Source organism: Syngnathus leptorhynchus, chromosome 1 (assembly GCF_054491065.1).
Source record: "Syngnathus leptorhynchus isolate UIUO chromosome 1, UIUO_Slep, whole genome shotgun sequence".
Taxonomy (NCBI): domain Eukaryota; kingdom Metazoa; phylum Chordata; class Actinopteri; order Syngnathiformes; family Syngnathidae; genus Syngnathus; species Syngnathus leptorhynchus.
Window position 1 is genome coordinate 8,501,087 of NC_141195.1, and position 21,145 is coordinate 8,522,231.

Below are 21,145 nucleotides of genomic sequence, written 5' to 3' on the forward strand. Positions count from 1 at the left end.
TCATTCATCTTCAGTAGACAAGAAAAACAAATTGCCGTTCCAATACTTTTGCAGGGGACCTGAAAATTAATATTAAAAACAAATCTCAGATTTTATAACACAGGGTTTGTCATAGATCAGCTGAAGAAGGAAGAGAGAATTCATGTAGCATAAGCCCCATGATGCGGCCTTACAAATGCATCAAAGCTCTTCAAATATTGCCACTGGAAAAGTCAGAGCCACAACAATATTTTCCCTGCGTGACATTTGCGAGGTAAGAGAGGAGGAGTAGGTCGCTGACTTTTCTTCTTTATTCACGGCACGAGAGAGAGAAAGAGAGAGAAAGAAGAGAGTGGTTAATTTATTGAAAAGATGGTAGGCGGATGAAGCAGCGGCACGGAACTGATACCCTGCACGGCTGTAGGTTGTGCGCCGAAGGAGGGGGGCAAAGGGATGGGGGCGGTAACAGGGGGGGCCTGGGGGGAGCTGCGTGGACCGGTGCGACAGAGGAACGGTTAATGGAAATGAGTGACAGGCTTTCAGAATGATTTACAACGGGTGGCGCTGCGGCAGAGGCGGCGCTTGATGGATGATCCTGAAAGACGGAGACGAACCATAAATCATGTCTGGGAATCATTGACAGAGATAAAGGAGGGCGAGAAAAAGCAACGGCATTGACGTTCATTCTTCCAATAATGTACATTGACGAGTTACACTACGGAGCCTTAATTAAAAAGTGAACATGGGTTCCCCCCCCCAACCTCACCCACCGGCTGTCCTCCCCCATCCCTCTGTATTGCCTTATCAATGGTAATTAAGGATGCGGCATTCTTGACCCAAACACACTTCCGCCACGAGTTAAGTTTCTGTGCCAAAAGATAACTTCCATGTCTCTTTCTCCCCAAAACAATACCTGACATATTTCTTAGTACCGTATTTTCCGGACTAAAAACCTAAAATTTGATCAAAAGCCGACAGTGCGCCTTATAGTTCGGTGCGCCTTATATATGGACCAAATTCCTAAATTTAAACTGGCCCGAAGCATTGTGTCATGAAATCAATCATAAGTGGCCCGCTGAAGACTATGAATCAAAAAGACTATGGATCATTATTTTGTGATTATGAAGTAATTTGTTGCGTCTGAAGTTGAAATAAAAAAGATAAAATGGAGAATGATTTGGATTAAAAATCTGACATGATGCATTAATAGTGCGCCTTATAGTCCGGTGCGCCTTATATAAGGACACAGTTTTAAAATGGGCCATTCATTGAAGGTGCGCCTTATAGTCCGGTACGCCTTAAAGTCCGGAAAATACGGTACATTTTTAGGCACATCTTCATGGTTCTGTTGGGAAACATTGCATGTAGGCTAAATGCTAACATGTCCTGCGTAAGAAAAGGCTGCCATTCTTAATCTATCCATGCATTTTCCAGTGTTTATGCTGTCCGAGGTCATGGGTGAGCTGAAGCCTATCCCAACTGATATTGGGGGAGAAAGGCAGGATACACTTTGAACTGGTCATCAGTCAATCGCAGCGATATGCTAAACAATCAATCAGTCTCACGTTCACATCTTTGCTCTTCAACGATTATTGTTCGAAGCAACAGTGAGGAGTCGTCAAATAGCGGACTCCACTTTTAAAATACACTCAATCTGAAAATGCCATTCAACTGTTTGACTGAAGAAAAAAATCCTGCTCAATTCAATTCAATTGGATTTATTTGCCCCTCATCTCGGTGACGACGTTTACATTTTCAATCTTTTCTTTGTTGTCTTTAAGCACCCACGTCTTCGTGTATTGGCCGCAACCTTATTCCGGGAAGGGTCTACAAATTGTAGAACTGACCTAAGAGTTTGCATGTTTGATTTATTGTCTTAAAAATCAGACACATAGACAAAAGTGAGTGGTGCCACCATCTTGACGATGGCGTCGGTGTGTCTTGAGTGCAGATGGCACTTTGATAAACAGGAGCAACCCTGCAGGAGCCAACATGAGTGGCATTCCACATCAGCTGAGCTCGCTTTACGTGCGCACAATAGAGCAATGAGGTGAAAGTAATCCTAAACATCTGTCCGCTGGGTCCTACACGCACATGCTGTTTGTTCAAGTTCTAGGAAAGACATTAAAAAGTGGGGGTGGGCTTGATGGAAGGGGGCTGTTAGAGCAGATATCACTTTGTATTCTCGCCTCCAGAGGGATTACGCTCGTGTTGTCCCTCCTCGCCGTGTTGCCGCAAACAAAACATGCACATGTTAAAGCATGTCAGAAATAAAATTCATTAGCAGATTAAATCGACACAAATTGATTCTTGCTCATCAAGACTTTAGTCAATCACGTGACTCTAAAGGGAATAGCTGGGTAATATTTCCAATATTTGTTTCCCCTATTTTATTGCTGGTGTAAATAATAATTGATTGTTTGTCTTTGGCTCCCTCCTTACGTAGTCCAATCAAATACAGCAGGCCTATGCGCCATAAGACGGGATGGGGGGGGGGGGCATCTATGGGTGAACTCGCTCTCCCGCCATCCCACTGTGAGCAGACATGTTGGCAGGCCGAAATGAAAATGAAGAGACAATGGCCATCGAGCGTTTAGAAGCTGTGGCGATACAATCGGTCCTGAGCGAATGTGTGCGTGCTAAAAAATCATTTCCGTTTGAAGGCTTGAAGTTGTTCAGATCATGTTTGATCGCATCCCTGCATCAAAACACACTTTGATAGACAAGGCAAATAATTAGGTGTCATTCAAACGTCCGACTTCTTTCTCTTCGCCGTCCCGCTTTTATTATTTTTTTCCTCGTTACTTTCGTCTGCTCGCCAAACTCAAACCAAAGTCCTCGATCGACTCTCGAGCTCGACAAGTCAAAGGGCCGCTAAGTAATGAACTCCTCCGAGTCATTAGCCGATCGTAGCTCGCGCTGATCTTTAACGGTCTTAAAAGATGATCCATACGTTAATGAAGCTCGGTCTGCTGTTGGCTCGGAGCCCAAAATGGGACGGGATCAAATCCTTGAGGGATACTTTTCTCATTTTTGACTCGATTTAAGTACAACTGTCCAACGTGAGAAAATATGTGAGAAAATAGTTGTTACTGCATATTTTATCTAAACAAATATCAGTTTATAGAGCTAAGTCCCTTGGATTGTCCTCCAACTTAAAGATATACATAAATAAAAACAACTCGGCAAAAATGTTTTGGAACAAACAACTCGTTTGCTTTATTGTGCTAACATTGTTGCCATAACTTTCACTAATTCACATTTTAAGCTTTGTTTTGATCTTTAAATAAGATATTCCTTTTGTAGGGTTTCACATTTTTAATTTCGAGGGGGGGGGGGCGAAATATTCTACTCGCCAAACAAGTAACCATTGACAAATGGGGAAGAGAACAATGCACACCAAACGGTGAGCTTGCTGAAGCTGCTACCCAGGCGACCCAGCTCCGGGACAAGCTGTGGTATGGACAATTTTGACCAAGTATTCTAATTCAGAGCATGTTTGTGGCCATCGACCGTGCCTGTGCCCAAGCACCAGCAGGACGTCCTACAAGGGCCTCAAGCACGTAATGTCCGAAACCCTAACCCCTCCCTTCTCTTTGCCGCCGCTGAAGCTTCTGCCGGGACCACCCTGCCGGCCGGGCCGCGCCGCATGACAGGATGCTGCTACTCAGAACTCAGACCCGTCGCATTGTTTTTCTTGGAGCGTGTTGAAAGCAAATGGCAGTTAAAGGGCCGCAGTGCCCGCAGTAAAAAACAAAAGCCGTGCAGTCATTCATCAAAGTCCAAAAATACCCCCAACAGCCGACAACCCGCCCACTCCCCTCCGGGCCCGGTGCGCCTCCCACTCTGAGCTTTAACTAGGACTCCAAATAATTCCAGAAATGACAAATGATACTTATATCTCTGGCCTGTGCCGAATCAATAAGCATACAGAACAACGATCCATCTTGGGACGTATCGACAGATGTGGCTCAACATCTGTGAGGATGCGCTCGGCGGTTGCATTGTGGTGGGCGGGGCCAAGTGGACGTTAGTAAAAAAAACAATTGCGAGGGCTTCGGTTCATCCGCAATGTAGAGAGACCTTTCATAAAAAGCGGGATGCGGCTCAGTCCGACGAGAGCACCTCCACGTGGGTACATGGCAATTGCATGAACCCAAAGCGACCCCTTTGCTAAACCCCCACAACTGCCCCCGCGCACCGCCCCCCCAAGCACAAGAGCAGCTGACAGATCACACTTCAGAGCAGCTTTAGCTGCAGCTCCCCTTGAGGGGCTGTGATGGATGACTCCCGCCGCCACCTCCATCCTTTTTCTCATCCAATCTGACTCCTCGCAAGGTAGACCTCAAATCCGCTCTCAGGTTTGAATGTTCTATTTTGACTTTAAAGACCAAGTGCCTTAGAAATGGCAAATTAACAACAGATTCCGACTGAGTCAAAGGAAGCAATCTCGAAAATGAGAGCCCTGAAAAAAAGCAAGACAATGTGTAGGGACGAGAAGTCATTAGTACGAGGGGAGATGTTCAGACCCCTGCTGATCTGAAGGCATTGAAGAGCAGTTAGCTTAGCCATCTGGTAGACAATTATGGCGGAACAAACGCACCGCCTCAGCAAATAAAGCTCGCCTCATCAATCACCACAATGGCCGCAAGTCGGCCTCGTATTGGCTCTGATTTAATAACCCGATGAACTGCGGCGGTGTCAGCTGGTGAACATTCCTCCAGCAGTTTGTGCGTCCGAGAAGCTCCACATGTAAATAACTCAAAGAGGCTATTCGGATATGGTTTATGTGGGCTTTTGACAGACGGGATAGCAGACTACTAGCGATGGACGTTTGACTACTTTTCATTCATAAATTATGGAAAAATTAAGAATCAATTGATAAATCGATGTAGGTGTTAAAAAAATGCTCCTTGAGCCCCATTAAAGATGAATCCCCGCATCTGATGCCATGCCGGGCCTTTTTCGACAGCAAACTGAATCAACAGCGCCTGCTGGTAGTAAACCAGTACTGCATTCTATTTGGTCTCGTGACGCAATTAACAGTCAATTCCACACAAAGAAAGAATTGTTAACAGTCAATCAATGGATTATTCAGCCTGTCCCTTGCTACTGGAAATAAAAAGCACACTCCCTCTTAACAAGCTTTGACCCACAGTACGCACGGGTTAGGATGTGTCGATCCGCCGCGTACTAATTAAACGTATTGCGGGTAAACAATTCCAACAGAGATCAGCAAAACATCAATCCAAAATATGTAGAGTAGAACCTCCAAAGTAGAATGGATTTTCAATTAGTTGCTCATTGTATTATATTTCTGCACACGGCAATTCATGACTATTGTATGTTGACATTCATTTTCAATGTGAAGTTTGGAAAACTGGCACATTTAGCAGTCGAAATAATACGACTAGCATAATGTATGTTCTTAATGATAACTCAGCATAGAGAGAATTTGCATCAGTGAAAATTGAAGCTGGTGGAGGTTAAAAGTGACAAACGTTTAAAACATCCCCTCCTTCGGGTTTCAAGTCATTTCCTTAATTAACGTTTGCCTCATGCTTTTAATTGCGCTCACACTCCCCCGTGGGACCCGAGTGTGGCTTGTCTGGTAATTGCAGATGTTGATATGAGATGATGGTGCCGCCGTGTCAAGTTGAACTGCAGAATTTACAAAAGGAGGATGAGGAGGAAAAGGAGGGTGAGGGGAGGAAGAGGCTGAGTTTCACCTGAATGCAGGTCAGTCTTTGTGCGGTAAAAACTAAGCTGTGTTTTCTGGGTTGTGGCCCGCACGGAGAGAAAAGAAGTAGGCCACCGCCGCAGTCTCCAGTTCGGCTTTGTACACGCCTCACCTGCCAACTCGCGTTGTCCCTTACAAAGCTGGACGTGAGCTGCTCTGGCAACAAGCAAATGTTTTCGTTTACCTCGGGGGCATCTGTACTCGGTGGCAGGACTGGGAAGGGTCACACACTTTTGGTTTGGGAAACCGCAATATGTGCAAGACAGATTGAAGAGCAACTGCAAGGCGAGAAAACTGGACAGCGAGGCAGCTAGCTTTTGATTTTCAGTAATGTGCAACAATGAAGTGCACTTCTAGCTTAGTTTGACATTTACTTAATTTTTAAATGACCACATTAAATTTTAAAAACGGTATTGTTGGCTTAGATGAAAGAGCAGGACACATACAATCAGAAATAATTTGAAGAGCCGACCAAGAAAGAAGCCATTACATTTTAATGAGGATCAGGATAATGGTGCGAGTATAGATTTTTTTTTTTTTAACATGGATTGGTGGATCAAAGAGCTTGGAGTCTGAAGCTCAGAGCTAAACATCTTCACATTCAAATAGACAAGTCAAGGGTAAGAAAATAAAAGAATGAGGGAAATGTGAGCATGTCAACATGTGGAAGTAGTCGAGTCAGTCAAGCAGACAAACAAATGCTCACAATGAACCAAAGTTAGACAGTAGACACACTAATCTGGGGAATCGCACTCCATCGCCCTATTTTCATGATTTTACTAGTCTTTTAAAAAAAAAAAAATTCTGCTGCATACTTCCATTGTCTTGGTTTCTTTCAGTTTTTCTTTCTTTGGCAACCCACTGAGGTTACAAACTATTGGGCCTCAATTGACCAGGATACATTTTGAAATGTGAGTCGGCGACTGACAAGCAGTGACCATGTCATCCATGTTAAATTTCCAATGTGTGTGTTTTTTTTTGTCACCTTTGCAAATATATTCAGTTTTCTAGAAGTCAATTAGAGCAGCAGGGGCTAGGAGTGTGTTTTTCAGAGGACACGTTAAAGCTCCGCACATATTTATTTGCTGCCATCGCGGCTGAGGAGCCGATGACAGCCCGTCATGAGTTGACTTCTTTGATCAGCCGTCTTAAAAAAATAAATAAAAAAATAAAAATAAACGCTAAGGGAGGCGGGTGGCGGGGAGTAACCATCGCTGACAAGTGAAAAGAGAAACCCAAAAGGTACACAAAATGTTTATAAAGCACAATGCGAAAAAAAACCAAGAGGCAGAAAAGAGCTGATAAAAGACGGACAAGGATGTGACAAAAGTGGCGCTAATCAAATGATCAAACAAGGCCAAGCAGCTTCACAATCGAGAGCGACTTTGAAAGGACTCAGCGGGACGAATCAAAGTTTAGCCATTTATTTCAAACTGGAAAATCGTATCTTTGAGACTATTAGCGACGCAGCCGGTCGAAGTAGCAAAGTGAGGAGTTACTCATATCCTGCCTCCGTTTAATGATTCACCACCGAGGAGCGTCCACACGCTTCCAGGAGGATTCAAATCCCTTTTCCCACAGCCTCTTTCAGTCGGCATGATAAATGACACCCGTCATTCCACCGCTGCCAAACAGCACAGAGGGGAATTGTACTGATATATGATTCACAAGAACAGGAAATAAACTCGGCCTTTCAGTGCAGTATTCCTACTCGCCAAGTAGGACGGACCTGGACAGCATCAAGCTCTCAGAGGAAGGTGGGGGGGGAGGGTTCTGCCGGAGCCCAAAAAGGGAATGGACGGGGGTTCAAAATGCTTCTTACGACTGATGAAAGACACGAGTTGCTGCAATAAAACAAAAGCGAGCTCGGGAGGGGTAGCGCTGTTTAACGGAGGCTCGGCTAAAATGAGCAATTATCAAACGGAGGCAAAATAGGAAGAAACGAGAACGCGTAACCTCCCTTTGCCCCCAATTACACTGCAGCGAGCAGGGCTAATTAGCGCTTAGCTGATTTGAGGAAGAACTTGCACAGATCTGATGTGAGCTCAGGAATTACTTTCAAAAAACAGGCGGCTACTGTATGAGCGCTTGAATATCCAAATAGCCACAGCGACTGGGGAGGCTTCTGGGATGTGACCTTTAGGAGTGCTCGGCCTCCCCAATCAGAATGCTAAGTAGGGCATGAAAAACAGCCGTATTGAAATTGTTTCGCCAAATTGGTTTCAAAGTGCATTTTAAAATAGTATACTACATACATGCCACTCACCTGCATTTTCTCTTTAGCAAGCCTCAAATGAATGAAGTACAATTCTTTTCATGACCTATAAAAAACTGAGTAAAATAAGTGAGTTTTTTAATCATTTGAAATTGAGTTCAAATGTGTTTACATTTTGTAGATAAAATTGCTAAATATATTTCGGATTTTGACCTATAGCAGGTGGGAGCTCAAGACTATCCAAGACAACTACCAACCAGACTGAAAACAAAATCGACACTGAATCATTTCAATATTAGTGTAGCTAAAAAAGAAAAATACTGCATAGTCACTCAATCAGAATTAGACTTCATGATTGACAATGTAAATCCAAGGAGGCACCTCCTGCTGCAGGACCTCAGACAAGTCCCATTCTCAATCACCCCACCCCCTTCGGGCCAGCGATCAGCGGTGGGCTGCCTCTTGGGCTCCGAGCAGCGACATGTGCCCAGGGCCGGCCGGGATCAGCAGCACTCAATCACCCGGACAGCGACATCCTTTCGCCATCACTATCAGAGAGGCCCTTTTCGGAGAGGGGAGGAGGGTGTTGTGCTGCTGGGGTGGATATTTATGTGGAGAGTCACACCTACACACACTCGCACGCTTGATGATATACTGTGGACCGGAGCCGTGTAGTTCATCTCCTCCTCATTTCCAGCCTCTAAGCACATCCCTGTTGTTTGTGGCCCTCTCAGTTTCTCTGGTCTGACTCCGGAAATGTAAAAGTGACTGACTGGACCTCACTATCAGCGATTGCTTTGTTGGGAAATGTGCACCAAATGAACAAAAATATGTAGCCAGTATTTCTGGCGCTCGACACTTAAGTTGATGAGTGGCTATATTTTAAAGGAGCAGAGTAACACAATTGAGGTGGAATTCGATTACAGTGTTCAACAGTCGACAGTTTACTTTTTTGAACGACTTCTCAAACTTACACTTTTAAAGCAAGAACGTGTTGGATTTCAAATTAACAAGGCCTTGTTTTGCCTCTTGATCACAGTGAATGTGTGAGGTGTTACACATGACTTCTGCAGAAATATGACAGACTAAAGTCACGACTGTGTCATTCATGGAAATTAAATCAAAGTGGGTCAAAAATGAACAAAGAATCCCAGTGCTCCAGTTTGATCTGTGCACGATGCTGCTAAAATCTGAAGAAAAAAAAATGCACAGCAGTAGATGACCATGATGAATCCCACCAGGAATCCTCCAATTAAAAATTATCTTTGACTCGCTCATGTAATTCAGTGAGGTCACTCAGATACGAGACATAGCTCTCATCTCTCAGCCTCAAATTTAGCAATAGTAGAAACATTATTAAATTGTGTAACTTTGACCCAGCCCAGGAATGAAAGACTTCCTTGATGAGGTGGGGGCGTAACTACTTCCAGGTTAACAGCGCATAAGTGGCTTAGAATTTTGAAAACCCTTTGGGATTGTCTAACACAGCCAAGGTCAAAAGTCTTTGTTTTTGTTTCGGTTTGACCCACTTTTGGCCATTTCGGCCACTCAAAATGTCACTTTGTGAAGATTTTTCCTTTAATGAGCAGAATTGTGAGATTTTCATGCTAGGGTAGGCTGGACCTGGATTGTTTTTCAGTTTTGCCTTGGCCCGTCAGCAGTCTGAAGACTAATATCAACTGCAGCTGTTTACAATTAGCTGGACGCCGTCCCAGAGCAGTGCTCAAAGTTTTACTAACCGTCAGAAAAATTGGTATTTTCCACAATAAAACAGAGAGACACATGTACAAGAAAACACAAGAGTACTTTTAAAAAACTGATCAAACATTTGACATTCGCTCAAATATCCTTTGTTCCATTCATTTGGGTATTACTGTACAGCCACACATATGTCATTTGGATAGTGTAGTTGTAGTTTTATCTCACACTGGACAAATGCTCCTCCATACACCATATTTTCCGGACTATAAGGCGCACCGGACTATAAGGCGCACCTTCAATGAATGGCCCATTTTAAAACTTTGTCCTTATATAAGGCGCACCGGACTATAAAGCGCACCATTAATGCATCATGTCAAATTTTTAATCCAAATCAAATCATTCTCCATTTTATCTTTTATATTTCAACTTCAGATGCTACAAATTACTTTATAATCACAAAATAACAATCCATAGTCTCTTTGATTCGTGATTCATAGTCTTCAGCGGGCCACTTATGATTGATTTCATGACACAATGCTTCGGGCCAGTTTAAATTTAGGAATTTGGTCCATATATAGGGTGCACCGGAATATAAGGCGCACTGTCGGCTTTTGAGAAAGTTTTAGGTTTTGAGGTGGACATTATAGTCCGGAAGATACAGTAAATAAAAAACTAAAACTAATACAAAAACTAATAAAAAAATAAATTAATTAAAAAAATAAATGTTTTAACCCTTCTACCCACATACCGATGATTACTCAAATCTAAGCATGTTTCCTCTTTTTCAATCAAAGGTGTGAATGGATGTCTCAAGATTTTCTCGACCTATTATCCTGGTGTGGGGTGCGTCATGAGTTTTGAGTGATTTCTTTTTTTTATCTGGTCGATAAACCGGCAAATATCTTGAATGTTAAACCAGTGCAATATTTACGATCCCAAAGCCTTATGTGGTCAACACGGTGTTGGGCCGAACCACCAACTCTAATCGTGATGTGAAATACAACAATAGCCAATGAGGAAGCGACCAAAAAAAAATTAAAATAAAATAAGAGCGTACTACGCGATTTACTTTTGTGCGTGGTTGCTCACATTTTAGAAGCGGGATGAGATGCTAAAATCAGTATGTGTGTAAACAAACTAGTATACACCCAGTTTGCGGCTCCCAAGCATTGAAAGCTTCAGCTTCCACAGGCTTACTGCACAAAAGGATAATGCTGTTATCACATGTGGCCCAGATTCACAGGCCAACAATAGACACATACGGTTCCGAGGGACGTAAATCTGCACCAGACACCTCTAAAGCCAACCGTCGGCTGTGTTCAGTTTAGCTCACGACAGCACAGAACACTTTGGTGTTTTCCAGCGCCACCCTTTTGGTATAGCGCAGAAAGAGAAAAAAAACTCACTCCAAACAAATTACCCAAATAATGATAACGTCATGTAAATTAACATATTGTGTTGTCAAAAGCAGTTGTCTGCTTGTAAACCCTTCCCCAAGCACACGCCTCTAGTTGCATTCCAGCTCTTTATCCAACCAAAGGTGGAGATGATCCACTCCTACGACAAGGCCTTTTCTTTGTGTACTATTGTGTTTGATGTTGCTGTGACAACGGGGCCGGGCCTCCACGCCCTGTCTGTTGCGGTGTGCGTATAACAGGTCCGAGCAAATAGGCTACCTGAGCTTCGTCATCAAACGCCAGCGATAATTAGAGAGCAGAGATACCGGTCGTATGTTATTTTGATGATCATTTACTTCCCGTCCCGACTGAAAGAGTAAACAGCCACCCACCAGTTTAATCACAGTGTAGTTATCTTTCTCTGTGATATTACCCTGCCCTCGTGACTTGACGCTGAATGCCATATTTATTTTATGGTGGGGGTGGTAGTAGATGTCTGTGAGGAGACAGCCAGCGGAAGGAATCACGTGCACAAGACAATGGGCCAACTTGACTCCAATAATAGTGTTTATCAACGGAGCGGCCGCATGCTGCGCAGACGATCTCAAAAGTAAGCGTCTATTTTCCTCACGGCAGCTGACACAGCTCGTGTTTTAGCAGGTCCTCCTCGAGATTTTACCACCAATGGCAGGAAATAAGAGGGGCGGGGGCGAGAGCCGAGGCGGTTTTTCATCATTTCAGCCAAATCGGAGAAGGAAATGAATATGGATGGCCTCAGGCTCTTAAGAGGGGAAGACATTTGATGGGCTCATGAGGTCCCTCAAGCAAATGGGTGGACAGAAGCGCAATTTCTCAGATGGGTCAATCCCAACATAACAAACACAATCCCAATCCGATGGGGATTATTTTAGGACAATACTAATTATGACACTTGGCAGAATACAATTCCAAAGAACTAATTGAACCCGTCGATTAATACAAAAAATATATCAAATGAAAAGTCGGTTGAACGTATTCATAAAATATTTTTAGTCCCTTATTGCTTAAAACAATTCATGATATATTTGTAGTCCCTTATTGCTTAAAACAATCAAGATATGTGTTCAAAGTAGAATATGTTAATATTTTTGTGTTTTCTCATAGTGTCCCTTTGTATATAACTAGTGTAAAAATAGAAATTGACAAAAGAATGTCAGATTTTGAAAAGGTGGAGACACTAGTATGTATCTACTGTGCTGATCTAAATTATGCTTGGCTGGCCTTGTTCTCTACTGAGTGCCGTCTTAATATAAGATGAATGACCTTGAAAAGAAAATAGGTAAAAAGCAAACTAGGACAAAAATGACTACAATCTGCCCACGCTGCTTGTAGAAAGGGGCTGCCAACTAGGAAAGGCCTCCGCTGTTGCTCAATCTCTCAACGTGCTGAATAGTGGCGATGACATCAGTGGCCGCCCACGGGAAGTGTGCGCGTGACGTGTCCGCACAGTTCCCACCGGCGGCCTTTGCTCTTCGCCAGATGAGCAAGCCGCTTCCTGTACAAAGACCTCCCTGTGTTATATAAATCATGTGAAGATAAAGTTGTAAATCCTCCAAGCTTTAATGTCCTCCAGGGGTGTGGCTATAATCAGCTGTAAGTGCCTTCGAATTTCAAAGAGACAAACTTAATGTTTTATTCTGCTCACAGGTTAGCCTACAGCCAAACATCAAGGGAAAATTTGATGCACTATTTTATCAAATTAGCACAGCTTCGTGGAATCTATCCATTCCGAAGACAGTACAATAATATTTTTTAAGTTTCTCCTGCATTCATTTTCTCCTCTAAATGGCACCATTCGTCATGGACTCATTAGCGAGACAGTCAATTCCAAACGCCTCCAATATCAAACTCAAATCACACTCGGAGCACATTCGTCATCCGGCTGACACCAGACAACTTTATTGTATGCGCAAATATAATACCCAGATGAATAAAAGTTTTGGAAAGTTATCATAACTGCAATTATAGATATATTGCACAGTGCTGTACAATGGCGGATAAGAGGTTTTAAATGTGCATTTTATACACTGTGCTGTAATCTGAGAACTTCTTCAAGGTGGAATTGCATCCATCTATTTTTATAGCCAATTACGGGGCACATATAGACAGAAAATAAGTAAATTAAAAACACACACTCTCATTCACACCTAGGGATCTATTTCAGTGCCCGACACAAGTTAAACTATGCGCATGGGTGAAGTTTAGTTTCATAGTTAGAAAGGGGTGTTGGCGCCATTGTGAGAGTGAACACAGCCGACTTACTTCCTGGTCAGTGAAACCAGCTCCACTCATTGCCTTTAACTTCTGAAGATGAAATAAAATTGCAGGAGTTCATGAGTTCTCCATAAAAATAGAGCCTCTATAGAAAATTTCTTCCAGGATTCCTGTTCACCTTACAGATTTAAATCTAAATTTCAGACAAATATAAACGGAATTTGTTCCAGGATTAAATACATCACCATTTTAAAAACTTTATTAACTGTACATTATTGAAATTAACTGCCATAAAAGTGTGAAAAATAATGACTTATCAAGTATATATTGTTTTTTTCAACAACACTAAGGGCCTTCCAATGATATTGAATCAAAGGTTCGACTTTCAAGGCTTTGTTATGTTTCAGGACGTCCCGCGGGTGCGACGGCCCGACACACTCGTCAGCCACTGTTGTTGCTTCTCTTAATCAAGTTGTGAGCACAACACAATTATTCCACATCCATCACGGACACTGAAGCTGTCACCGCTGTTTAATGAGTATCAATTAAGTCGTTTCAACTGACTCGCTCAGCACGTTGGGAAGACACAGGCGGGCGGGTGACCTCCAAATACAAAAGACCTTCAGGCAGAGCGGGCTTAACGTAACAATATGTCGTCATTTTAGCCCCAAATAACGGCTTCATTTGGATGTTATGCGCACTTACTACTTTGCCAGCTCACCTCTTTGTGTGAGACGATATTGTTACTATTTGGTGTTTGTAAAAACTAAAATGATAAATGTGTTTCAAGTCACGAAAGCACAGGAAAACCAGGCCTTTGTCTCGGGCAATACGTATGTTGGCTATAATTGGCCCACATTAATGACAAAACAATAACACAGCTTTGGTTAAAGCAATTAAAGGGACAGTGTATGAATTTCTTCGCCATCTAGTGGCGAAATAATAGAATGCAATGACCTAAGTTCGAAGCGTGTGCATTTTGAAGCACGTACACTATGGTGCCTCAAAGAGACCACAATTCATCGTAGCAGAATGTTGGAGGTGAGACATGTCAACAACCTGTACGGTGAGGTGCAACATATGTGATCTAATTTGTGATTACTGCACTTAAAATAATATATTTTATAAAATGTACGTTGATGTGATAGAACATGTTTTTTTGCACATTACTGACATTGATACACACTCTAAAGACTTTCAGTTTTTACAATGTTCAAAGTACTAAACCTTGCTGATTGGATTAAAATTCACCCAAAATGCGAGGAAACATTGGGTATGTGCCTACGCCATTTAAGCCAGGGTCAATTTGATCCGAATTTTCAGGATTTGTCATTAAGAAAGCGAGTGCGAGGGCCCGTTCATGGCTGCTTGCAGCTTCACGTATTATAATTATATTACACTGCTCACATAATAGATCAGGTAGTTTTATGAGCATAAACTAAGAAACATAACAATCATTTGGGATATTGCTGCAAGCTGAATAATCTTGCTTCATGATTGACTCACTGTTCTTTTATCCAAGTGCATTTAAAAGAATCCAATAATGGCTAGTAACCAAATCTCATCAGAGATGCATAAAACCTCTGTTTGACCCGCACCGCGAGATGGAAGATGGCGGTCTAGCAAGGTCAACGATGGCGGTGGAGCATCGACTTGATTCATCAAATTAGGTCGTGTGTAATTGCACCGCATGACGACTCATAAAACACGGGGCGCATAAAGCTGTCGGGGTGCCATCAGCCCGGTGCTAAACGAAGTTACCAAAGGTGCAAAGTTCAGCACTTTATACAGCACCACGGGAACGTGTCCAGCAACCCGTCTTCTGCTCACATGCTCATCGTTACCGAGGTGACGTGAGCTGAGCATCCCAAAGCTCGAGTACAGTATTGTGCGAGGTTTTAGGCTAATTGGGAGAGGGTGATTAATCACATGCGGTGGTCGTTAAATATCTTTGAATAGAATATTGGTGAGATGCTTTTTCAATTGCACCCTGATTGGCTGTCATATTCCTTGATTGCTGATTGTCATGATGGACTCAAAAATACATCGAAATTTTCACAGCTAAAAAATTTGAGCATTGCAAGTCAATTTGATTTTCCTTATTTGTAATCAACATAATTAATAATAAAGAAATCATATCATTCAAAAAGCAAATGGATAGATTTTTACATTATGTGGCTATCATACTAAAACAATCTGCACAAACACTCAAAACTACATGATATATTTACGAATTTTATTTTACTTTTGTTTAAATTCTTTTTAATTATCTGTTCTTAATTATTTTTTTCGCTAGCTTGTCATGTCGCTAGAATAATTCATTGTTTATTTTGCTATCTTCAAATTAGGGTATCCTCAAAAATCAACTTTGAAATCCATTCAAGTAACTAAATTTGGTTCCTAATTACATCATGAGATTAGTACTTATTGATGTAATGTAAAAAAAAACTAGAATGTAATATAAGTATGTACTTTAGACAGTTTGTTGCTGGATTAATTAGCAATCAATTGAGGAATTTCATGTCCAATTTTATAAAAGTTGTGTACGTGTACGGTAAGAAAAATACTCATATTACTTTTAGCTCAAATAGGTCTTTAATATTGCTTTAACAATCACTAGTACATTTAAACAAAAAACAAAAAGTAGGCAGAAGTGAATGCCACCGAATCCTAATGCTCAGAGCTGAACAGTCTTACAGCCAAATGCATAAGACAGTAAAGTGTCAGCATAAGTCTTTCCAATATTGTGATATTATTCATCGCATTTTTTTTTTCCCAGAACCGTACCGCCCAGAGTTTGGTTTATTACTTTTTTTTTTTTTTTTTTTTTATGTACTGCAGCCCGTTTAGGCGCCTAACTAGGTTGGGAATTAATTAACAGTGCCCAATAAAACAAGGCATTTACCTCATCACCTCGAAACAAACGTCCCCACAATGACCCACCCTGAGGATGTGTATCATGTGACGATGATTTTCCTTTGCAATTACCACAGATCACTCCATTAGAATTAGCCACAATGTTTCCATCGTTTTCGCAGTCACAAGGAGGCGAGGGGTAATTTACATAATTCATCTTAATTGCGGCTCATCAGAAGTTTGATAAGCAGCAAATCAGATAACTTAAGTTAAATGTTTTCTTTGTTTCTTTTTTTAAATCGTGACAAAAATCTTTGAGTATCATGCGCTCATTTCAATCTAGGTATAGTGCCTGTTCATTTTTTTTTTAAATTATTTAAATCAATGTTATTTCACAGCTGCTGCTGAACAAAAGTAGAACATCATTTGGTCTCATTCAGTGTTTGGTACTAAGGTGAACCTAATCTGTTTGTGATTTGTTTTTAAGGCCTCCATATGGCAGACGTGCCCCCCCCCTCCACTCCCCCACCTACCGACATTACACATGTAGGTCAACAAGTACAAGATGAACGCCTAAATCTCCGTGTATGGAAAAGATGGAAATGACGTGGGGCCACGGGCATAAATTACCAAGACGAGAGCTCTGGCGGGAATGTTCATCGTAAAAGTAACACACGGCGCATGAGGAAGTGAGCATTTCAGCGCAAAGAACATAAAACAGACAACCCCAACAGCACCGTGTAATCGATTGCAGGGCGACCGTTGCTACCGTATCCTTCACATGGGCACAAAGCATCGGTTTAGCAGGCTTACACTTAACTCACATCCCAATATTCTAGTTATTGTCAAGACTTAATGAGGAATGGGTGAAAAATCAGAAATTGACTATTTTCTGCATCACGTCGACATGAATGAAATTGTGTCGTTTGCCTGGAAACTGGCGCACGTCTCAAGAGGACGGCGAGGTGAATGAGCGGGAGAAGAAAGTTGGACATTTTGACGTCAATGTGTTGTTTTAAAAGCTTCAGCATATCCATTTTGGAGGAACCACATTGTTAGTGCATAATGGCATTGTTAGTGGATAGTGCAAGAAACTATATTATGTAACTTAAATGAAAACTAAATACCATCGACATAATGCATTTATCGCTGTTCACTGTAAATGCATATGGTGGTACCTGCACAATAATTGGAAGTCCACAAAAAAAAAAATTCTGGTAATTTACAGAGAAATGGACTCAGCAGAAGTGTCATTATGGAACAAGACAAAGATTTCAGACAATCACTGGACTTCAAGACAAAACAGTATCTATTTTACCTCCCAAAGAAGATGTCAATGGGAGAAACCCTCAGAAACAAACAAGAACCAAAAGTTTGGTGAAGTCTGTCCACTAGAAATCAGCTCATGCGCAGGAGTCTGGCTTCACCATCACGCAGAAAATCTAACTCCATCCTCCATCGGCACAGCTAAGCGCTAGCGGCAGCTGCCACCATCTCACCTGACTTGAGATTTCTCCTCATTTTACAGTAAAAAGTCGCTGATGAAGAGGAAGTTATTATGGGAAATCTCAACGGGGGGAGTGCCCAAAACTGCAAACGCTGCAGCAAAGTGTGCCACGCTCGGGAGACTGCATTTGATCAAAATATTTGTTGACGTCAACCTTGTCGCAGAGAAACACTGAGAGATTTAATGCCCGCTAATGATTGCATCACATTGCAACTTCCTGGACCTCCAGCCCAAGTTTGGTGCCCCAGAACATATTTACGTTTCCACATATTACCGTCAAAATAAAGTTACACAACTTTTCTCCTTTTTTTTTCCTCTCCCCACTAGTTCGGAAGTGAGCGCTTCATACACAACAATCAACACACGAGCTTTAGGTATCCGTCGCACTGTGCTTGATACGCTGACGGAAAGGCGCCAAAATGTGGTGCAGTGTGGATCAGTTAAGAGTGGAAATAGGTCATGTTGTATTCATGGCTGTTTGTTTATTAGCTGGATTACACATGAAATGCTTTCTACCAAACTTTGAGAATTGGAAACTGGGCCAAATTTGAATGTAATAAATAATGTGGCGCAAAAACTTATTTGCTAACTAGTAAATCTAACCCTATCTCAATAATGTGGTGTTCTAAATAAGGATTGTTTGACCTTAGTGAAGGTCTGTGCTCTACTGAATGACTTTTGTCATCTTTTTACACAATCGAGATGTCAAAAGAATAAATAATAATTCTCAACCACATAAAGCACGTCTTAACAAATACAGCACTAAGACAGCGTGATAGTTGAAAAGAAGGTGTCAAATTCCCCGGTAACAAAAGAACAAGCTTTGTTAGTCCTTCCTTCAAACTGGACTATCTTTCCCCACCTCAAGTAGATCAACAACATCTGCCTTGATGCTCGGATGTTTTCTGAGCGAGCCACTTAGGAAGAATCTGTGCGAGGCCATTCCCACAAGCTGCTGTCAGTCACGAGCTGGCGCTGCAACACTTAATGCCTTTGTCTGCTCCCCAATTCATCTTGTTAACAGCAAATTGGGTTACAGGCACAGCGCTATTGTAAAAATTAAAAACAACAACAGCGAGAGGGATCCTCCCACGGGTCGCGCAGTAACATATGGCTCCTTTCACTCAAACATGAACCTTGCGCTATTACGGCGCCTTTAAACTGAATAAAAGCACAACATGTGGCTGATAAGGTCTCACAGTGATGAAGGTTCATTGCACTCCAAGAGCTCTTCTCCAAAGCGCTATTAAATCCATTTTCATTATACAGGGAAGACCTGCAGTTTACAAACATTCTTTTTATCCTGTTAAAACTTTTACCCCACATGAAGAAAAACTACTGGATGGATGGATGGATGGATGGATGGATGGATGGATGGATGGATGGATGGATGGATGGATGGATGGATGGATGGATGGATGGATGGATGGATGGATGGATGGATGGATGGATGGATGGATGGATGGATAGACTGACGTGCGGATGAATGGATGGATGGATTTAGGACAGATGGATGGATAGGTGGATAGATAGTTGGCTTAATGCTAACACGCATGTAAATCACCACAGTTAATGAAATTAACATTGCGCTTGTGGTACTTATAAACTTTTGAAAATGTAAGTGGTAAAAAAAAATGCTGACAGAGCATATCATAATACTTGCGTTTGCGAAAAAAAGACCATTAATATTTCAGCTATGTTGCTGTAGTCTTTTTCTGTGTTTTAGCATCAAATCAGTATGTACAATATTACTAACTGTTGGTCATTCACTCGCTGACTCACTTCAGAATGTGTAGCACAATGCCAATTGATGTATTTTCATTGTTTATGTTCCAATTACCTATGTTTTTGCAATGCGCAATACTGTGGCGTGGTGTTTATTTTTTTCCTTCAGAAATCCTGCTACATAAATTGTTGGTGGGGGCTTTGCTGGACTGACAGACAGACAGGTTATTGTTGATGTTGCGACTTTTGGTTTGTTTCATCAAAAGTCATCACCAAAATCCTGCATAACATAAATAACCTTTTTTTTCTAAATTTTGAATTCTTATATAAATAACCTAACAAATAATCCGTACAATCTGACTTTGTTTGGCCTCGCCTTTGTTTTGCTTTCGACTGTGTGTCATATTCTCGTGTTTTGATATTTGATCCTCCTCTTGAATTGGATCTCATTAGATTGTGCAACTATACCTAATATTGTGTGCGGTGGGTCTACTTATGATCTGACATTTCCATATACACCTATTAATAAATGCTACAAATCCCAGAGGAGCATCCTGACTGCTTTCTGATTGAAAAAAAAAAGGGACATAACATCTTTAAGGGCTCTACACCAACAATAAACACATTTAAAAAATGTATTCCTTTGCATCTCGTGTGCGCTTATTTCCATCCTCCTTTCCCCTTGTTCCCGCTGCACACATCATTAAACATATTATTATAACATGACTGTCAGCCGCCGTCTCCGCTCGCTCCATTCTTGCTCTGCCAGGTAATCAATTTGTCGTCACTCTCTGTAACCTCAGTAAAGTCATCAAGTGAAATGAGTTACAGCTGCAAAGAGCCTTCAAGAATAGTGGAGGAGGACGAGGAGGAGGGGCACGGAAAAACGAGAAAAATGACAACGAGGGCCGGGAATATTCCACCGCTTCGCGGCACCGACGCAGGTCTTGAAGATGAAATATTAATGCACAATTTGTTTATCTGCGGGCCCACATCTCACAAGCGCAGAGCTGTTAATTTTCAAGAAGAGGGGGTTGGGGAGAGGAGGAAGGAGGAGGGGGGCTCGCAGACAAGGGATCAGTCAGTCATGAACTCTTCACAGCCATTAGCGGGCCGACATTTTGATGAAGTATTCCTAATGTAGTGGATAGGAAAGAATGAAAACACTCTGCCTGCCAACTTTTGATTGACCATTAAGCCACTGATGAATGTGCCTGTCAGCCAGAAGACAATTACCTCAACAATGAAGAAACTCTTCTGGAGGGCTTATTTGTACGCTCGCACAGGCCCGACACATTTCGGGAGCGTGTAAAGGGATCACTTAGGCACCGTCTAAAAAGTTCCCCCAACCCACTTCTAAATAATGAAAGCAAGGGCTTTTTAGGGAAGGACCACTTTGGAGGTTGAAATGTGGGGGGAAAAAAAATATTCTGTGCGTTTAGAGGGTGACCATATTTGTGTGTGTCTGTGTGTGTGTGTGTGTGTGTGTGTGTGTGTGTGTGTGTGTGTGTGTGTGTGTGTGTGTGTGTGTGTGTGACTGTGTGTGGGCATGTGTGTGAAATCTTAGTATCTCCCTCACGTAGCAAAAGCAACGCTATCATTGGCGGCGAAACAATCGCCATCTGCTCCCAGCATCCGCAGCCATAATAAAGACTGATAACTTCTCACAGCTTCACACGCCAGAGAAAAAAAAGGGCATCCTCTGAAAACACTCCATAGGGGTTAGGTGACAAGGGGGCAAAGGTCACAGATGATTGCACCCTTTGGCGAAT

The 21,145-nt window shown here is 42.1% G+C and overlaps 1 protein-coding gene across 2 annotated transcripts in view; it reads right to left on the bottom strand.

Moving 5' to 3' along the window:
* tshz2 (teashirt zinc finger homeobox 2) overlaps window positions 1-21,145 on the bottom strand; it is a 38,356-nt gene that overhangs the window by 15,857 nt on the left and 1,354 nt on the right. The gene's annotated exons all lie outside the window — the stretch shown is intronic.